This window comes from Schistocerca nitens, chromosome 6 (assembly GCF_023898315.1).
Source record: "Schistocerca nitens isolate TAMUIC-IGC-003100 chromosome 6, iqSchNite1.1, whole genome shotgun sequence".
Lineage (NCBI taxonomy): Eukaryota > Metazoa > Arthropoda > Insecta > Orthoptera > Acrididae > Schistocerca > Schistocerca nitens.
In genome coordinates this window covers 671,616,674-671,630,450 of record NC_064619.1, presented here as the reverse complement: position 1 = coordinate 671,630,450, position 13,777 = coordinate 671,616,674, and positions in this window count along the sequence as shown.

The following is a 13,777-nucleotide window of genomic DNA, read 5'->3' as shown; positions in this document are numbered from 1 at the left end:
TCTGGTGAACTAGCCAGAGTAAGCTTGTAGATGCGACTGTGGTAAAACGAGGAGCAAGTGGCAGGAGTAACTATGACTCTCTTAAGGTAGCCAAATGCCTCGTCAACAGGCGAATTCCAACGGCAAACTCGAGGAGCTCCCGGCAGGAGTACTGTGAAAGTCTTAAGGTCAACAAATAATGGCGTATCGCTTCTGGTGAACTAGCGAGAGTAAGCTTGTAGATGTGACTGTGGTAAAATGGGGAGCAAGTGGCAGGAGTAACTATGACTCTCTTAGGGTTGCCAAATGATTCGTCAAAAGGCGAATTACATCGGCAAACCCGAGGAGCTCCCGGAAGGAGTACTGTGAAAGTCTTAAGGTCAACAAATAATGGCGTATCGCTTCTGGTGAACTGGCCAGAGTAAGCTTGTAGATGCGACTGTGGTAAAATGGGGAGCAAGTGGCAGGAGTAACTATGACTCTCTTAGGGTTGCCAAATAACTCGTCAAAAGGCGAATTACATCGGCAAACCCGAGGAGCTCCCGGAAGGAGTACTGTGAAAGTCTTAAGGTCAACAAATAATGGCGTATCGCTTCTGGTGAACTAGCCAGAGTAAGCTTGTAGATGTGACTGTGGTAAAATGGGGAGCAAGTGGCAGGAGTAACTATGACTCTCTTAAGGTAGCCAAATGCCTCGTCAACAGGCGAATTCCAACGGCAAACTCGAGGAGCTCCCGGCAGGAGTACTGTGAAAGTCTTAAGGTCAACAAATAATGGCGTATCGCTTCTGGTGAACTAGCCAGAGTAAGCTTGTAGATGTGACTGTGGTAAAATGGGGAGCAAGTGGCAGGAGTAACTATGACTCTCTTAAGGTAGCCAAATGCCTCGTCAACAGGCGAATTCCAACGGCAAACTCGAGGAGCTCCCGGAAGGAGTACTGTGAAAGTCTTAAGGTCAACAAATAATGGCGTATCGCTTCTGGTGAACTAGCCAGAGTAAGCTTGTAGATGTGACTGTGGTAAAATGGGGAGCAAGTGGCAGGAGTAACTATGACTCTCTTAAGGTAGCCAAATGCCTCGTCAACAGGCGAATTCCAACGGCAAACTCGAGGAGCTCCCGGCAGGAGTACTGTGAAAGTCTTAAGGTCAACAAATAATGGCGTATCGCTTCTGGTGAACTAGCCAGAGTAAGCTTGTAGATGTGACTGTGGTAAAATGGGGAGCAAGTGGCAGGAGTAACTATGACTCTCTTAAGGTAGCCAAATGCCTCGTCAACAGGCGAATTCCAACGGCAAACTCGAGGAGCTCCCGGAAGGAGTACTGTGAAAGTCTTAAGGTCAATAAATAATGGCGTATCGCTTCTGGTGAACTGGCCAGAGTAAGCTTGTAGATGCGACTGTGGTAAAATGGGGAGCAAGTGGCAGGAGTAACTATGACTCTCTTAGGGTTGCCAAATAACTCGTCAAAAGGCGAATTACATCGGCAAACCCGAGGAGCTCCCGGAAGGAGTACTGTGAAAGTCTTAAGGTCAACAAATAATGGCGTATCGCTTCTGGTGAACTGGCCAGAGTAAGCTTGTAGATGCGACTGTGGTAAAACGAGGAGCAAGTGGCAGGAGTAACTATGACTCTCTTAAGGTAGCCAAATGCCTCGTCAACAGGCGAATTCCAACGGCAAACTCGAGGAGCTCCCGGAAGGAGTACTGTGAAAGCCTTAAGGTCAACAAATAATGGCGTATCGCTCCTGGTGAACTGGCCAGAGTAAGCTTGTAGATGTGACTGTGTGAAACGGGGTGCAACTGGCAGGAGTAACTATGACTCTCTTAAGGTAGCCAAATGCCTCGTCAAAAGGCGAATTACATCGGCAAACTCGAGGAGCTCCCAGCAGGAGTACTGTGAAAGTCTTAAGGTCAACAAATAATGGCGTATCGCTTCTGGTGAACTAGCCAGAGTAAGCTTGTAGATGTGACTGTGGTAAAATGGGGAGCAAGTGGCAGGAGTAACTATGACTCTCTTAAGGTAGCCAAATGCCTCGTCAACAGGCGAATTCCAACGGCAAACTCGAGGAGCTCCCGGCAGGAGTACTGTGAAAGTCTTAAGGTCAACAAATAATGGCGTATCGCTTCTGGTGAACTAGCGAGAGTAAGCTTGTAGATGTGACTGTGGTAAAATGGGGAGCAAGTGGCAGGAGTAACTATGACTCTCTTAGGGTTGCCAAATGATTCGTCAAAAGGCGAATTACATCGGCAAACCCGAGGAGCTCCCGGAAGGAGTACTGTGAAAGTCTTAAGGTCAACAAATAATGGCGTATCGCTTCAGGTGAACTGGCCAGAGTAAGCTTGTAGATGCGACTGTGGTAAAACGAGGAGCAAGTGGCAGGAGTAACTATGACTCTCTTAAGGTAGCCAAATGCCTCGTCAACAGGCGAATTCCAACGGCAAACTCGAGGAGCTCCCGGAAGGAGTACTGTGAAAGCCTTAAGGTCAACAAATAATGGCGTATCGCTCCTGGTGAACTGGCCAGAGTAAGCTTGTAGATGTGACTGTGTGAAACGGGGTGCAACTGGCAGGAGTAACTATGACTCTCTTAAGGTAGCCAAATGCCTCGTCAAAAGGCGAATTACATCGGCAAACTCGAGGAGCTCCCAGCAGGAGTACTGTGAAAGTCTTAAGGTCAACAAATAATGGCGTATCGCTTCTGGTGAACTAGCCAGAGTAAGCTTGTAGATGTGACTGTGGTAAAATGGGGAGCAAGTGGCAGGAGTAACTATGACTCTCTTAAGGTAGCCAAATGCCTCGTCAACAGGCGAATTCCAACGGCAAACTCGAGGAGCTCCCGGCAGGAGTACTGTGAAAGTCTTAAGGTCAACAAATAATGGCGTATCGCTTCTGGTGAACTAGCGAGAGTAAGCTTGTAGATGTGACTGTGGTAAAATGGGGAGCAAGTGGCAGGAGTAACTATGACTCTCTTAGGGTTGCCAAATGATTCGTCAAAAGGCGAATTACATCGGCAAACCCGAGGAGCTCCCGGAAGGAGTACTGTGAAAGTCTTAAGGTCAACAAATAATGGCGTATCGCTTCAGGTGAACTGGCCAGAGTAAGCTTGTAGATGCGACTGTGGTAAAACGAGGAGCAAGTGGCAGGAGTAACTATGACTCTCTTAAGGTAGCCAAATGCCTCGTCAACAGGCGAATTCCAACGGCAAACTCGAGGAGCTCCCGGAAGCAGTACTGTGAAAGCCTTAAGGTCAACAAATAATGGCGTATCGCTCCTGGTGAACTGGCCAGAGTAAGCTTGTAGATGTGACTGTGTGAAACGGGGTGCAACTGGCAGGAGTAACTATGACTCTCTTAAGGTAGCCAAATGCCTCGACAAAAGGCGAATTACATCGGCAAACTCGAGGAGCTCCCAGCAGGAGTACTGTGAAAGTCTTAAGGTCAACAAATAATGGCGTATCGCTTCTGGTGAACTAGCCAGAGTAAGCTTGTAGATGTGACTGTGGTAAAATGGGGAGCAAGTGGCAGGAGTAACTATGACTCTCTTAAGGTCGCCAAATACCTCGTCAACAGGCGAATTCCAACGGCAAACTCGAGGAGCTCCCGGCAGGAGTACTGTGAAAGTCTTAAGGTCAACAAATAATGGCGTATCGCTTCTGGTGAACTGGCCAGAGTAAGCTTGTAGATGCGACTGTGGTAAAACGAGGAGCAAGTGGCAGGAGTAACTATGACTCTCTTAAGGTAGCCAAATGCCTCGTCAACAGGCGAATTCCAACGGCAAACTCGAGGAGCTCCCGGAAGGAGTACTGTGAAAGTCTTAAGATCAACAAATAATGGCGTATCGCTTCTGGTGAACTAGCCAGAGTAAGCTTGTAGATGCGACTGTGGTAAAACGAGGAGCAAGTGGCAGGAGTAACTATGACTCTCTTAAGGTAGCCAAATGCCTCGTCAACAGGCGAATTCCAACGGCAAACTCGAGGAGCTCCCGGAAGGAGTACTGTGAAAGCCTTAAGGTCAACAAATAATGGCGTATCGCTCCTGGTGAACTGGCCAGAGTAAGCTTGTAGATGTGACTGTGTGAAACGGGGTGCAACTGGCAGGAGTAACTATGACTCTCTTAAGGTAGCCAAATGCCTCGTCAAAAGGCGAATTACATCGGCAAACTCGAGGAGCTCCCAGCAGGAGTACTGTGAAAGTCTTAAGGTCAACAAATAATGGCGTATCGCTTCTGGTGAACTAGCCAGAGTAAGCTTGTAGATGTGACTGTGGTAAAATGGGGAGCAAGTGGCAGGAGTAACTATGACTCTCTTAAGGTCGCCAAATGCCTCGTCAACAGGCGAATTCCAACGGCAAACTCGAGGAGCTCCCGGCAGGAGTACTGTGAAAGTCTTAAGGTCAACAAATAATGGCGTATCGCTTCTGGTGAACTGGCCAGAGTAAGCTTGTAGATGCGACTGTGGTAAAACGAGGAGCAAGTGGCAGGAGTAACTATGACTCTCTTAAGGTAGCCAAATGCCTCGTCAACAGGCGAATTCGAACGGCAAACTCGAGGAGCTCCCGGAAGGAGTACTGTGAAAGTCTTAAGGTCAACAAATAATGGCGTATCGCACCTGGTGAACTAGCCAGAGTAAGCTTGTAGATGTGACTGTGGTAAAATGGGGAGCAAGTGGCAGGAGTAACTATGACTCTCTTAAGGTTGCCAAATGACTCGTCAACAGGCGAATTCCAACGGCAAACTCGAGGAGCTCCCGGAAGGAGTACTGTGAAAGTCTTAAGATCAACAAATAATGGCGTATCGCTTCTGGTGAACTAGCCAGAGTAAGCTTGTAGATGCGACTGTGGTAAAACGAGGAGCAAGTGGCAGGAGTAACTATGACTCTCTTAAGGTAGCCAAATGCCTCGTCAACAGGCGAATTCCAACGGCAAACTCGAGGAGCTCCCGGCAGGAGTACTGTGAAAGTCTTAAGGTCAACAAATAATGGCGTATCGCTTCTGGTGAACTAGCCAGAGTAAGCTTGTAGATGTGACTGTGGTAAAATGGGGAGCAAGTGGCAGGAGTAACTATGACTCTCTTAGGGTTGCCAAATAACTCGTCAAAAGGCGAATTACATCGGCAAACCCGAGGAGCTCCCGGAAGGAGTACTGTGAAAGTCTTAAGGTCAACAAATAATGGCGTATCGCTTCTGGTGAACTAGCCAGAGTAAGCTTGTAGATGTGACTGTGGTAAAATGGGGAGCAAGTGGCAGGAGTAACTATGACTCTCTTAAGGTAGCCAAATGCCTCGTCAACAGGCGAATTCCAACGGCAAACTCGAGGAGCTCCCGGCAGGAGTACTGTGAAAGTCTTAAGGTCAACAAATAATGGCGTATCGCTTCTGGTGAACTAGCCAGAGTAAGCTTGTAGATGTGACTGTGGTAAAATGGGGAGCAAGTGGCAGGAGTAACTATGACTCTCTTAAGGTAGCCAAATGCCTCGTCAACAGGCGAATTCCAACGGCAAACTCGAGGAGCTCCCGGAAGGAGTACTGTGAAAGTCTTAAGGTCAACAAATAATGGCGTATCGCTTCTGGTGAACTGGCCAGAGTAAGCTTGTAGATGCGACTGTGGTAAAATGGGGAGCAAGTGGCAGGAGTAACTATGACTCTCTTAGGGTTGCCAAATAACTCGTCAAAAGGCGAATTACATCGGCAAACCCGAGGAGCTCCCGGAAGGAGTACTGTGAAAGTCTTAAAGTCAACAAATAATGGCGTATCGCTTCTGGTGAACTGGCCAGAGTAAGCTTGTAGATGCGACTGTGGTAAAACGAGGAGCAAGTGGCAGGAGTAACTATGACTCTCTTAAGGTAGCCAAATGCCTCGTCAACAGGCGAATTCCAACGGCAAACTCGAGGAGCTCCCGGAAGGAGTACTGTGAAAGCCTTAAGGTCAACAAATAATGGCGTATTGCTCCTGGTGAACTGGCCAGAGTAAGCTTGTAGATGTGACTGTGTGAAACGGGGTGCAACTGGCAGGAGTAACTATGACTCTCTTAAGGTAGCCAAATGCCTCGTCAAAAGGCGAATTACATCGGCAAACTCGAGGAGCTCCCAGCAGGAGTACTGTGAAAGTCTTAAGGTCAACAAATAATGGCGTATCGCTTCTGGTGAACTAGCCAGAGTAAGCTTGTAGATGTGACTGTGGTAAAATGGGGAGCAAGTGGCAGGAGTAACTATGACTCTCTTAAGGTAGCCAAATGCCTCGTCAACAGGCGAATTCCAACGGCAAACTCGAGGAGCTCCCGGCAGGAGTACTGTGAAAGTCTTAAGGTCAACAAATAATGGCGTATCGCTTCTGGTGAACTAGCGAGAGTAAGCTTGTAGATGTGACTGTGGTAAAATGGGGAGCAAGTGGCAGGAGTAACTATGACTCTCTTAGGGTTGCCAAATGATTCGTCAAAAGGCGAATTACATCGGCAAACCCGAGGAGCTCCCGGAAGGAGTACTGTGAAAGTCTTAAGGTCAACAAATAATGGCGTATCGCTTCTGGTGAACTAGCCAGAGTAAGCTTGTAGATGTGACTGTGGTAAAATGGGAAGCAAGTGGCAGGAGTAACTATGACTCTCTTAAGGTTGCCAAATGACTCGTCAACAGGCGAATTCCAACGGCAAACTCGAGGAGCTCCCGGAAGGAGTACTGTGAAAGTCTTAAGATCAACAAATAATGGCGTATCGCTTCTGGTGAACTAGCCAGAGTAAGCTTGTAGATGCGACTGTGGTAAAACGAGGAGCAAGTGGCAGGAGTAACTATGACTCTCTTAAGGTAGCCAAATGCCTCGTCAACAGGCGAATTCCAACGGCAAACTCGAGGAGCTCCCGGCAGGAGTACTGTGAAAGTCTTAAGGTCAACAAATAATGGCGTATCGCTTCTGGTGAACTGGCCAGAGTAAGCTTGTAGATGCGACTGTGGTAAAATGGGGAGCAAGTGGCAGGAGTAACTATGACTCTCTTAGGGTTGCCAAATAACTCGTCAAAAGGCGAATTACATCGGCAAACCCGAGGAGCTCCCGGAAGGAGTACTGTGAAAGTCTTAAGGTCAACAAATAATGGCGTATCGCTTCTGGTGAACTGGCCAGAGTAAGCTTGTAGATGCGACTGTGGTAAAACGAGGAGCAAGTGGCAGGAGTAACTATGACTCTCTTAAGGTAGCCAAATGCCTCGTCAACAGGCGAATTCCAACGGCAAACTCGAGGAGCTCCCGGAAGGAGTACTGTGAAAGCCTTAAGGTCAACAAATAATGGCGTATTGCTCCTGGTGAACTGGCCAGAGTAAGCTTGTAGATGTGACTGTGTGAAACGGGGTGCAACTGGCAGGAGTAACTATGACTCTCTTAAGGTAGCCAAATGCCTCGTCAAAAGGCGAATTACATCGGCAAACTCGAGGAGCTCCCAGCAGGAGTACTGTGAAAGTCTTAAGGTCAACAAATAATGGCGTATCGCTTCTGGTGAACTAGCCAGAGTAAGCTTGTAGATGTGACTGTGGTAAAATGGGGAGCAAGTGGCAGGAGTAACTATGACTCTCTTAAGGTAGCCAAATGCCTCGTCAACAGGCGAATTCCAACGGCAAACTCGAGGAGCTCCCGGCAGGAGTACTGTGAAAGTCTTAAGGTCAACAAATAATGGCGTATCGCTTCTGGTGAACTAGCGAGAGTAAGCTTGTAGATGTGACTGTGGTAAAATGGGGAGCAAGTGGCAGGAGTAACTATGACTCTCTTAGGGTTGCCAAATGATTCGTCAAAAGGCGAATTACATCGGCAAACCCGAGGAGCTCCCGGAAGGAGTACTGTGAAAGTCTTAAGGTCAACAAATAATGGCGTATCGCTTCTGGTGAACTAGCCAGAGTAAGCTTGTAGATGTGACTGTGGTAAAATGGGAAGCAAGTGGCAGGAGTAACTATGACTCTCTTAAGGTTGCCAAATGACTCGTCAACAGGCGAATTCCAACGGCAAACTCGAGGAGCTCCCGGAAGGAGTACTGTGAAAGTCTTAAGATCAACAAATAATGGCGTATCGCTTCTGGTGAACTAGCCAGAGTAAGCTTGTAGATGCGACTGTGGTAAAACGAGGAGCAAGTGGCAGGAGTAACTATGACTCTCTTAAGGTAGCCAAATGCCTCGTCAACAGGCGAATTCCAACGGCAAACTCGAGGAGCTCCCGGCAGGAGTACTGTGAAAGTCTTAAGGTCAACAAATAATGGCGTATCGCTTCTGGTGAACTGGCCAGAGTAAGCTTGTAGATGCGACTGTGGTAAAATGGGGAGCAAGTGGCAGGAGTAACTATGACTCTCTTAGGGTTGCCAAATAACTCGTCAAAAGGCGAATTACATCGGCAAACCCGAGGAGCTCCCGGAAGGAGTACTGTGAAAGTCTTAAGGTCAACAAATAATGGCGTATCGCTTCTGGTGAACTGGCCAGAGTAAGCTTGTAGATGCGACTGTGGTAAAACGAGGAGCAAGTGGCAGGAGTAACTATGACTCTCTTAAGGTAGCCAAATGCCTTGTCAACAGGCGAATTCCAACGGCAAACTCGAGGAGCTCCCGGAAGGAGTACTGTGAAAGCCTTAAGGTCAACAAATAATGGCGTATCGCTCCTGGTGAACTGGCCAGAGTAAGCTTGTAGATGTGACTGTGTGAAACGGGGTGCAACTGGCAGGAGTAACTATGACTCTCTTAAGGTAGCCAAATGCCTCGTCAAAAGGCGAATTACATCGGCAAACTCGAGGAGCTCCCAGCAGGAGTACTGTGAAAGTCTTAAGGTCAACAAATAATGGCGTATCGCTTCTGGTGAACTAGCCAGAGTAAGCTTGTAGATGTGACTGTGGTAAAATGGGGAGCAAGTGGCAGGAGTAACTATGACTCTCTTAAGGTAGCCAAATGCCTCGTCAACAGGCGAATTCCAACGGCAAACTCGAGGAGCTCCCGGCAGGAGTACTGTGAAAGTCTTAAGGTCAACAAATAATGGCGTATCGCTTCTGGTGAACTGGCCAGAGTAAGCTTGTAGATGCGACTGTGGTAAAATGGGGAGCAAGTGGCAGGAGTAACTATGACTCTCTTAAGGTAGCCAAATGCCTCGTCAACAGGCGAATTCCAACGGCAAACTCGAGGAGCTCCCGGCAGGAGTACTGTGAAAGTCTTAAGGTCAACAAATAATGGCGTATCGCTTCTGGTGAACTGGCCAGAGTAAGCTTGTAGATGCGACTGTGGTAAAACGAGGAGCAAGTGGCAGGAGTAACTATGACTCTCTTAAGGTAGCCAAATGCCTCGTCAACAGGCGAATTCCAACGGCAAACTCGAGGAGCTCCCGGCAGGAGTACTGTGAAAGTCTTAAGGTCAACAAATAATGGCGTATCGCTTCTGGTGAACTGGCCAGAGTAAGCTTGTAGATGCGACTGTGGTAAAATGGGGAGCAAGTGGCAGGAGTAACTATGACTCTCTTAAGGTAGCCAAATGCCTCGTCAACAGGCGAATTCCAACGGCAAACTCGAGGAGCTCCCGGAAGGAGTACTGTGAAAGTCTTAAGATCAACAAATAATGGCGTATCGCTTCTGGTGAACTAGCCAGAGTAAGCTTGTAGATGCGACTGTGGTAAAACGAGGAGCAAGTGGCAGGAGTAACTATGACTCTCTTAAGGTAGCCAAATGCCTCGTCAACAGGCGAATTCCAACGGCAAACTCGAGGAGCTCCCGGAAGGAGTACTGTGAAAGTCTTAAGGTCAACAAATAATGGCGTATCGCACCTGGTGAACTAGCCAGAGTAAGCTTGTAGATGTGACTGTGGTAAAATGGGGAGCAAGTGGCAGGAGTAACTATGACTCTCTTAAGGTTGCCAAATGACTCGTCAACAGGCGAATTCCAACGGGAAACTCGAGGAGCTCCCGGAAGGAGTACTGTGAAAGTCTTAAGATCAACAAATAATGGCGTATCGCTTCTGGTGAACTAGCCAGAGTAAGCTTGTAGATGCGACTGTGGTAAAACGAGGAGCAAGTGGCAGGAGTAACTATGACTCTCTTAAGGTAGCCAAATGCCTCGTCAACAGGCGAATTCCAACGGCAAACTCGAGGAGCTCCCGGCAGGAGTACTGTGAAAGTCTTAAGGTCAACAAATAATGGCGTATCGCTTCTGGTGAACTAGCGAGAGTAAGCTTGTAGATGTGACTGTGGTAAAATGGGGAGCAAGTGGCAGGAGTAACTATGACTCTCTTAGGGTTGCCAAATGATTCGTCAAAAGGCGAATTACATCGGCAAACCCGAGGAGCTCCCGGAAGGAGTACTGTGAAAGTCTTAAGGTCAACAAATAATGGCGTATCGCTTCTGGTGAACTAGCCAGAGTAAGCTTGTAGATGTGACTGTGGTAAAATGGGGAGCAAGTGGCAGGAGTAACTATGACTCTCTTAAGGTAGCCAAATGCCTCGTCAACAGGCGAATTCCAACGGCAAACTCGAGGAGCTCCCGGCAGGAGTACTGTGAAAGTCTTAAGGTCAACAAATAATGGCGTATCGCTTCTGGTGAACTAGCCAGAGTAAGCTTGTAGATGTGACTGTGGTAAAATGGGGAGCAAGTGGCAGGAGTAACTATGACTCTCTTAAGGTAGCCAAATGCCTCGTCAACAGGCGAATTCCAACGGCAAACTCGAGGAGCTCCCGGAAGGAGTACTGTGAAAGTCTTAAGGTCAACGAATAATGGCGTATCGCTTCTGGTGAACTGGCCAGAGTAAGCTTGTAGATGCGACTGTGGTAAAATGGGGAGCAAGTGGCAGGAGTAACTATGACTCTCTTAGGGTTGCCAAATAACTCGTCAAAAGGCGAATTACATCGGCAAACCCGAGGAGCTCCCGGAAGGAGTACTGTGAAAGTCTTAAGGTCAACAAATAATGGCGTATCGCTTCTGGTGAACTGGCCAGAGTAAGCTTGTAGATGCGACTGTGGTAAAACGAGGAGCAAGTGGCAGGAGTAACTATGACTCTCTTAAGGTAGCCAAATGCCTCGTCAACAGGCGAATTCCAACGGCAAACTCGAGGAGCTCCCGGAAGGAGTACTGTGAAAGCCTTAAAGTCAACAAATAATGGCGTATTGCTCCTGGTGAACTGGCCAGAGTAAGCTTGTAGATGTGACTGTGTGAAACGGGGTGCAACTGGCAGGAGTAACTATGACTCTCTTAAGGTAGCCAAATGCCTCGTCAAAAGGCGAATTACATCGGCAAACTCGAGGAGCTCCCAGCAGGAGTACTGTGAAAGTCTTAAGGTCAACAAATAATGGCGTATCGCTTCTGGTGAACTAGCCAGAGTAAGCTTGTAGATGTGACTGTGGTAAAATGGGGAGCAAGTGGCAGGAGTAACTATGACTCTCTTAAGGTAGCCAAATGCCTCGTCAACAGGCGAATTCCAACGGCAAACTCGAGGAGCTCCCGGCAGGAGTACTGTGAAAGTCTTAAGGTCAACAAATAATGGCGTATCGCTTCTGGTGAACTAGCGAGAGTAAGCTTGTAGATGTGACTGTGGTAAAATGGGGAGCAAGTGGCAGGAGTAACTATGACTCTCTTAGGGTTGCTAAATGATTCGTCAAAAGGCGAATTACATCGGCAAACCCGAGGAGCTCCCGGAAGGAGTACTGTGAAAGTCTTAAGGTCAACAAATAATGGCGTATCGCTTCTGGTGAACTAGCCAGAGTAAGCTTGTAGATGTGACTGTTGTAAAATGGGAAGCAAGTGGCAGGAGTAACTATGACTCTCTTAAGGTTGCCAAATGACTCGTCAACAGGCGAATTCCAACGGCAAACTCGAGGAGCTCCCGGAAGGAGTACTGTGAAAGTCTTAAGATCAACAAATAATGGCGTATCGCTTCTGGTGAACTAGCCAGAGTAAGCTTGTAGATGCGACTGTGGTAAAACGAGGAGCAAGTGGCAGGAGTAACTATGACTCTCTTAAGGTAGCCAAATGCCTCGTCAACAGGCGAATTCCAACGGCAAACTCGAGGAGCTCCCGGCAGGAGTACTGTGAAAGTCTTAAGGTCAACAAATAATGGCGTATCGCTTCTGGTGAACTGGCCAGAGTAAGCTTGTAGATGCGACTGTGGTAAAATGGGGAGCAAGTGGCAGGAGTAACTATGACTCTCTTAGGGTTGCCAAATAACTCGTCAAAAGGCGAATTACATCGGCAAACCCGAGGAGCTCCCGGAAGGAGTACTGTGAAAGTCTTAAGGTCAACAAATAATGGCGTATCGCTTCTGGTGAACTGGCCAGAGTAAGCTTGTAGATGCGACTGTGGTAAAATGGGGAGCAAGTGGCAGGAGTAACTATGACTCTCTTAAGGTAGCCAAATGCCTCGTCAACAGGCGAATTCCAACGGCAAACTCGAGGAGCTCCCGGCAGGAGTACTGTGAAAGTCTTAAGGTCAACAAATAATGGCGTATCGCTTCTGGTGAACTGGCCAGAGTAAGCTTGTAGATGCGACTGTGGTAAAACGAGGAGCAAGTGGCAGGAGTAACTATGACTCTCTTAAGGTAGCCAAATGCCTCGTCAACAGGCGAATTCCAACGGCAAACTCGAGGAGCTCCCGGCAGGAGTACTGTGAAAGTCTTAAGGTCAACAAATAATGGCGTATCGCTTCTGGTGAACTGGCCAGAGTAAGCTTGTAGATGCGACTGTGGTAAAATGGGGAGCAAGTGGCAGGAGTAACTATGACTCTCTTAAGGTAGCCAAATGCCTCGTCAACAGGCGAATTCCAACGGCAAACTCGAGGAGCTCCCGGAAGGAGTACTGTGAAAGTCTTAAGATCAACAAATAATGGCGTATCGCTTCTGGTGAACTAGCCAGAGTAAGCTTGTAGATGCGACTGTGGTAAAATGGGGAGCAAGTGGCAGGAGTAACTATGACTCTCTTAAGGTAGCCAAATGCCTCGTCAACAGGCGAATTCCAACGGCAAACTCGAGGAGCTCCCGGAAGGAGTACTGTGAAAGTCTTAAGGTCAACAAATAATGGCGTATCGCACCTGGTGAACTAGCCAGAGTAAGCTTGTAGATGTGACTGTGGTAAAATGGGGAGCAAGTGGCAGGAGTAACTATGACTCTCTTAAGGTTGCCAAATGACTCGTCAACAGGCGAATTCCAACGGGAAACTCGAGGAGCTCCCGGAAGGAGTACTGTGAAAGTCTTAAGATCAACAAATAATGGCGTATCGCTTCTGGTGAACTAGCCAGAGTAAGCTTGTAGATGCGACTGTGGTAAAACGAGGAGCAAGTGGCAGGAGTAACTATGACTCTCTTAAGGTAGCCAAATGCCTCGTCAACAGGCGAATTCCAACGGCAAACTCGAGGAGCTCCCGGCAGGAGTACTGTGAAAGTCTTAAGGTCAACAAATAATGGCGTATCGCTTCTGGTGAACTAGCGAGAGTAAGCTTGTAGATGTGACTGTGGTAAAATGGGGAGCAAGTGGCAGGAGTAACTATGACTCTCTTAGGGTTGCCAAATGATTCGTCAAAAGGCGAATTACATCGGCAAACCCGAGGAGCTCCCGGAAGGAGTACTGTGAAAGTCTTAAGGTCAACAAATAATGGCGTATCGCTTCTGGTGAACTAGCCAGAGTAAGCTTGTAGATGTGACTGTGGTAAAATGGGGAGCAAGTGGCAGGAGTAACTATGACTCTCTTAAGGTAGCCAAATGCCTCGTCAACAGGCGAATTCCAACGGGAAACTCGAGGAGCTCCCGGAAGGAGTACTGTGAAAGTCTTAAGATCAACAAATAATGGCGTATCGCTTCTGGTGAACTAGCCAGAGTAAGCTTGTAGATG